This window comes from Macrotis lagotis, chromosome 7, assembly GCF_037893015.1.
Source record: "Macrotis lagotis isolate mMagLag1 chromosome 7, bilby.v1.9.chrom.fasta, whole genome shotgun sequence".
Taxonomy (NCBI): Eukaryota; Metazoa; Chordata; class Mammalia; order Peramelemorphia; family Peramelidae; genus Macrotis; species Macrotis lagotis.
Window position 1 is genome coordinate 220,195,604 of NC_133664.1, and position 7,738 is coordinate 220,203,341.

Below are 7,738 nucleotides of genomic sequence, written 5' to 3' on the forward strand. Positions count from 1 at the left end.
CTGAATTGAGGGCAGTTCCCACCTGTCATAAATCCAGTAAAACCCTTAAATTTACACTAGACTGAATCATGGTCAAGAAAATGAATGAGAAACTATACTAAGTATCTTCTTCCAACCCAGAACTATAAAAAAAAAAAAAAAAAAAAAAAAGCAAAAAGCCCATGGGCATCTGCCATGGGAGCCTACAAGAGTCAAGGTCTAGAGGCAGGAAGAGTAAAGGGCTCCCAAGAAGGTCCAGGGAGCCACATGCAACCCAGCAGACTTCAGGGACAAGATCTGGTCAGCAGAGGCCTCTGTGATGAGCTCTGAAAATTCAGCTGGGAGTTGAGGCCAGAGTTAGAATCTTTTAATGGAATATACTTTTATTGCATTGTAATTGACCACTATATGAGCTGGTTAGTATTTCTGCTTTTCTACATTTTAGGCAATGGCTTTTATGCCCCAATAGGTCAATTTTTAAAATGTATTATATATAACTGAGATGGGATCTATCATATCGAATTTTTCTCAAGTTGCTATTTAAGTCTCTAACTTCTTTCTTGCTTATCTTTTCATTAGATTTCTAACAATTCACTCATTATACGTAGTTATAGTAGCAATTTTTTCTCCCTCTCGTTAACCTTTCTTTTAAGTATTTATACACTATGGTATTGGTATGTTGAATATTAGGTTATTAGTGTATTAAAGCATTGATAATTGATGTTACGTCGGATACCTTTAGGCTTAATGTAATTTTCCCTATATATTTTATCTGTAATCTTATCTCTAATCATTATTGCTAATCTTGATTTTTAAAGTATGTGCATCTTTGTGTTTGAAGTGTGATTCTTGTAAGCACCACAATTGAAAGATTGTGTTTTCTATTTTCTTTTGGTATTCTCTTCCATTTTATGAATAAATCCATTCCATTCATATCCAGTTATGACTGATAACTATATTACCTTCCTCTCTTTGCTCCCACCTCCCTCTTTATAAATAAGCAAGTGATAGATGAGGGAGTTTTTCCTACCAGCTATTGCTCTTCTCTTCATCTCTCTCCTGATGCTAGTTTCTTATTCTGTCTTCTTTCTCTTTTAATCCTCCCTATCTTTTCCCCTCCTTTGGTCATAGCCTGTACTTTTGAGTTTAATGTGTCTCTAAACAAGAGATCTGCTTGTTTTTGTGTGATTGTGTTCAATCTTCCTATATCTGATTCACATGAAACTATGTGCTTTCCTTTCTTCACATCTTCTTTTCATGACAACTCATCTCACTACTCTCTTTTAAGTAAGTGATTTCTCTCCTCTTCCTTCTTTCCTTGAAGTTTAATCTTCTGCTCCTCTAATTTATATCCTATCCTAAGGCCAACAACAATAACAAAAGTAAAACCACTCATAGACCTTCCATCATTTTATTTTTTTACTGTTGAAAATTATTTATAGTTTTCGATTTTTAATTTTTAAATTTAATATTATATTTATGGAATAAAACAAACATTTCCGTAACAGCATAAAGATGATAGCACATGAAACTGAAAATATATCATGTACAACTTGCTATTTATTTTAAATATGGTTATAAGGTAAATTTGTCTTTTTATCCCCTTTCCCTCTCCCCCTCAGAGATGGCTACCATTAGACAAATGTGTTTGAATGTAAAAAACATTAAAAGTTCTTTTTTTTAGTTCATTCTATGGATACAGATAGATCACATCTTCCTCTACAGATGCTTTGTGGTTAATTTGGGTATTTATAATGGTCAAAATGGGGCTTGCTTCAGCAGCACATATACTAAAATTGAATTTAACAAGTGAAATTACCATGGCTCCTGCATAGAGATGACATATAAATTCATGAATTCTAATAATCAAAATGACTTAGTTGTTCACATTTCTTCTTAAAACAATAGTACTATTATTACATACAACATTCTCTTGGTTATCATTTTATTTTTCATGATTTCATACAAGTTTACCCATGTTTTTCTTTCTTTCTTTCTTTCTTTCTTTCTTTCTTTCTTTCTTTCTTTCTTTCTTTCAATGGGATTAAATGGCTTGCCCAAGGCCACACAGCTAGGTAATTATTAAGTGTCTGAGTTCGGATTTGAACCCAGGTACTCCCAACTCCAGGGTCGGTGCTTTATCCACTGCGCCACCTGGCCGCCCTACCCATGTTTTTCTAAGATCATCAAGCTCATCCTTTCTTATAGCACTGTAATGGTCTATAACAATAATCATATCACTTGTTCAGATAGAATTCTCCCCACTGAAGAGCATCCCCATAACTTCCAATTTTCTGCCATTACTGCCTTCCAATTTTCCCAACAATTTTTACCAAATAACAAATTCTTATCCTCAAAATGTCCTTACATTTGTCAAGTTCAAGATTGCTATATTTATTTGTTGCTGTTCCACTGATTTACTATTCTACTTCTTAGTCAGTTTTGATAATTATTGCCTTATAACAGTTTAAGATCTAGAATAGCTAAACCTCCTTCTTTTACATTTTTTCATTTTTCCATTGCTATTCTTGACATTTTGTTCTTCCAAATGAATTTTGTTGTTATATTTTCTAATGAAGTAAAAAAAAATTTAAAAATTGGGATGGCACTGAATATAGAAATTAGTTTAGGTAGAATTATCATTTTATTATATTGGTTCTGGTCACCCATAAACAATTAGAACTTCTCCAGTTTTTTAAATATGATTACATATGTATAAGAAGTTTTTTTTTTATAATTTTTGTTCATAAGGTTCCTGAGTTTGTTTTGGAAGGTTTACTCCCAGGTATTTTATATTGTCTACAGTATAAATAACCAGTCATTTTAAATCTTTTTGATACTTAAAAGTATAAAAGGCTCTGAAAACAGTTGGTTTTTATCCCCCTAATAAAATGCAAATGATTCATTTTCATACATTCCCTTTTAACTATAAGGTCATTACTTTTATTTAATGTCAAATGTTTTCAAAGACTTTTAATATAAAGTTTTGTTTGTGCTTTTATGCATTCCATGTATTTTCTTCTGATTCTAGCTATACTGATTTCATAGAGTGCTCATTTTTTTCCCTCTTCTCTTTGGCTGCTTTGGAATTTTTATCTTCTCTAAAATTCAAATATATGATTTTTTCCTTTTCCTTTCTTGTCTTGTTGTGCCACGATTTTTTGTATTTAGGCTATCCATGTGGAATTTATTTCAGTACATGAGGGTGGTCTTAAATTTAGTTTTTATCTGATTTCCCCAAAGTTAGCAATTTTTCTCAAAAAACAATAGTCTGGAACATAGTCATTTAATAAATTGTTAGTGATTGGCTAATTTTACTTTCTTAGGTTTATGGAACATGAATATTATTAGCTTTCAGTAACACTTTTTTGGTCTTCCTTACCAAAACTGTTTCATTTAACTCGTTAAATTTCTTTTAAAACCAGGTCATTAAAAAACATTATTTTTTTTGTGTAATTGTGCAATCATTGACATGGAGTATATTCATTTTCACTCTAAATATTAAACATTACAACAAGTATTTTATTTATGTAAAATGCTTTATATAAATTTTGTGGTCTTATTTAAACCTTCTGTATTTAATACGTTAACTCCCAGTTACTTTAAAAAGGGAATACAGGGGGCAGCGAGGTGGCGCAGTAGACAGAACACTGGTCCTGAAGTCAGAAGGATCTGAATGATTGATTATCTGTCTGACCTTGGGCAAGTCACTTAACACCATTGCCTTAAATAAAAAAAAAATTTTAAAAGGGAATACATAAGCCTTAATATTGAGAACCCAAAAGTTGAAAATACAGTTTTCAAAAGAAATCAAACTATCGATAATGACCTAACCCCCCCCCAAAAAAAACTTGCAGTCACTAAATTGCATAAATGAAAGGATAAGCATCAGACACAAGCTTACATTCAAGTGAACAAAGATAGCAAAATTTTGGAAAAGTATTGAAAAAGGATAAGAAAAGGTAATAAGCACCCTCTCAACCCCTACCCATGGGTCATGGAAGGATAGACTTACTGATTATGTGGGTGAAGCTATGACTTAGTTCTACCAATGTTAAAAAAAAAATCAATTTAGCTCCATTACTCACTTTGAGCCAACAATACTACTGTTAGGCGCAAATTCTTAAGGAGGACAAAACAGATAATATGCCAGAGCTACCAAAATATTCATAGTAACACTTTTTGTGCTAGAAAAGAACTGGAAACAAAATATATTTCTATTGTTTGGGGGAATGGTCAAATAAATTGTCCTATGTGAATGTAATGTAACATTACTGTGCCACAAGAAAGAACAGCTATTGAAGAATTCAGAGAAACAAAGAGGAACTGAGTCATAGGTGAAGTAAGTAAAAACACAAAAAGAAATGGGAAAAAAATAAAAAAAAAAAACTACCAGATGACAGTTATAGCTACTAAAGAATGGCCCAGGACAAGAATTAGGAAAATGCACCTCACCTCTTCTCCCTTCTTTGATGAACTAAAAGTATGAAATATTGAATATACTGTCATTGGTAGATTTACCAATTTCTCTCCTTTTTTATTCCTTAACAAAATCTATTTCTAGCTTCTGCAGGAGAAGGTTGTGTGAGAAGAGGGCTTGAGACAAATAAGAAGGAAATTGTGTAAATCATCTGAAGGGTTTTAGACAAGGGAAATAAGTCAGAGGTTGAATTGAACAAGGGAACATTTGGCAAAACTTAGGAGAAATTGAGGAAAATTTGTAAAACAATCTTCAGGTCCAATTTCTAGCCCAGATTCTATACTTATTGACTGAAACTGAAGCAGACTCAATGGCAATTAGAAAAGATGTAAAAACATAAAGGAGGAGTAGAATCTTAAGAGGTACACAAGACAGCAAGTGACAGGGCAAGGTAGACAAGGAAAGATAAAGTGGAACAATTGGAAGGTTAAGCAAGTGGATAGAGTGGATTGGTAGAGCAAAATCTCAAACAGAAGGTTTGGTGAAAGGTTGAAGAAGAGGAGATAGGTGTGACTGTGACTTTGTTTAGACAAAAGAAGGAACCTGAGTGGGGCTGTCAGGTTATTAAGGCAAAAAATTGGCTATTAATTTTTTGAACCAGGTACTTTGTTGAGAGGTAAAAGTATTTCAAGGAAACAAGGTTGAAAATCTCAACCATTATGGAACATAGAAAAAAAATAACCACATCCAGGATTCAGTTTGTATTTTTTTATACAAGTCAACAAACATTTTTGAAGTACCTACTATGTGCTTAATTGGTTTTTTTATTTTTATTCAATGAGGTTAAGTGACTTGCCCAAGGTCACACAGCTAGGCAATTATTAAGTATCTGAGGCCACATTTGAACCCAGGTCCTCCTGACTCCAGAACTGGTGCTCTATCCACTGTGCCATCTAGCTTCCCCTTAATTGTTTTTTAAAAGCAAAAAAATAGTCCTTGCTCTCAAAAATAGAATGCCAGTCCATATTCAAGACTGTTAAGGAGAATGAAATGCTACTGTTAGAAACAGAAATTAGGCTTCAATAAAGAAAAGGAGATAGGGAGAAAGAGGAGTGCCACACAGAGGAAAGAAAAGAAGGAAGACGGAGAAAGGACTTTATACTTCAGAGTATGGTAAAGGCACAGGAACTGTCGGGTGAGAAATGAGTCAGAGGAGGACAGGAGAAAAGTAGTCCTTAGTGAGTCCTTGAAGAGTAAGGGGCAGCTATGAAATCTGACAGAGACAGAGAAAGGCTTCTGTCATCCTGAAGCCCTCCCAAGAGTTACATCAACAGATAGAAAACAAGAGGAAGGTAAGAGAATGGAACTTGGATTTCAGGATCACAACTTACAATACACAGAGGGAAACTCATTCAAAGATGGAACATGCCCGACAACGCCTGGTAAAGAAAAAATATATATGTATAATACATCTGTTATCTCATGTGTATCTGTATATGTGCACACACTCACATGTAGACTCTTGTGCAAATCTAATGAAAACTGATTTAAACTAAAAGAGATGAGGGAGAAGAGGATCTAGCATTACCAAGCAGATTTCACAGTAATAGGCCACATTTATAGAGACCTACAATCTGCCAGGCACAATTGTGATCTTGTTTGATTCTCATAACAAGCCTGGAAAGTGGGTGCTAAGATTATCTTCTCTCTGTTTCTCTCTCTGTTTTGTTTTGTGGGGCCATGAGGTTAAGTGTCTTGCCCAAGGACACACAGCTAATAAGTATCAAATTTCTGAGGCTGGATTGGAACTCTTGACCTCTTGACTCCAGGGTTGGTGCTCTATCTACTGTACCACCTAACTGCCCTAATACCATCTTCATTTAGCTGTTCAGCTGTTTCAGTCACATCTGACTCAAATCTTTGAGATTTGCCATTTCCTTCTCCTGTTCACTTTATGGAAGAGGAAACTGAGGCAAAAAGGGTTAAGTGGCTTGCCCAGGGTCCCCCAGAATTGAACTCAGTAAGAGGAGTCTTCTGCCTCCTGATCAGCCTCCCAGCCAGGTCTGGATGGGTAGATAAGGGGGCAGCTAGGAGGTGCAGTGGACAGAGAGCCATCCCTGAGTCAGCAGGACCTGAGATCACACCTCATCTCCAACACTTCACACTTGCTAGATGCAGGACCCGGAGTGAGCCACTTCATCCTGACTGCCTGAGGAACAAACAGAAGCTCAAAGGGGGGCAGGAATAAGAGCATATCAACTAAACATACTCAAGTTAAAAGAAATGCAAAATCCAGATGAGAAAAGCATTAAAGAGTATCTGCAGTACACAAGGGATCTGTGCTTGGCTCTCCATCATTGCCATTTTTATCAGGATTTGAATAAAGGTGTGCTCATCATTTTACAGATGACAAAACTAGAAGAAAACAGCTCCCAGAAAGGATGATACACAGAAAGGATCAAGAGGATCTTGACAGGTTGGAGTATTGGGCTGAAGGATAAAATTCCACAGATAAGTCTTGTACCTGGGTACCAAAAACAAAACAAAACCCTCACAAGTATAAGAGATGAGGAAGTTCAGTTAGACAACAGTTTGTTTGAAAAAAAGATCTGGAAGTTTTCGTGATGTGGCAAACCAAAAAACTGTTGTGATCTTGGGCTCCATGAAGGAGGGGTAGAGCTTTTAGAATAGGAAGGTTCCTGTTTACTCTCTGCTGAGCACCATGCTGTACAATTATGATCTTGTTTGATCCTCACACCCTGGAAAGTGGGTGCTAACATTATCTTTACAGCTAAGCAAGAATCTGGTTCACTCCTGAATGACCTACAAGAGGCTCATTTTGTTCAGTGATTGATTCTAAACCTCCCCATTATACCTGAGTTCAGTTCATCCCTCTGGCACATAACCTGTGACCTTAAGCAATCATTTAATCACAGTATTCAAAGTAGATCTCTAATACAGCTAAGTTGCAAAGAAGGCCTCATTAGGACTTCATCTGCTGTTTGTGTTCAGTTCTGGGGAAATAAAGTTTAAGAACATTCATAAAGTAGAAGGCAAACACCAGGATGGTGAAAGGCCTTAAGTCCATGTTATATGAAAATCAATTGAAGTAACTGGGGACTTTTTAGCCAGGAGAAAACAAGATATGGGGACTTGATAGCAATCTTTTAAGTATTAAATAGGTTATCACTTTAAATAGGTTATCACCAAGAAAAGGGATTAGATTTGGTTTTGCCCCAGAGGATAGAAGAAACAATATGTGGAGATGATAAAGAGGTCAATATAGGAGTGATATCAGGAAAAACTTCAGAAAAATTTAAGCTGTCCAAAAGTAGAATG

At 35.3% G+C, this 7,738-nt stretch overlaps 1 protein-coding gene across 2 annotated transcripts in view; it reads right to left on the reverse strand.

The window, feature by feature from the left end:
- CECR2 (CECR2 histone acetyl-lysine reader) overlaps positions 1–7,738 on the reverse strand; it is a 161,541-nt gene that overhangs the window by 75,624 nt on the left and 78,179 nt on the right. The gene's annotated exons all lie outside the window — the stretch shown is intronic.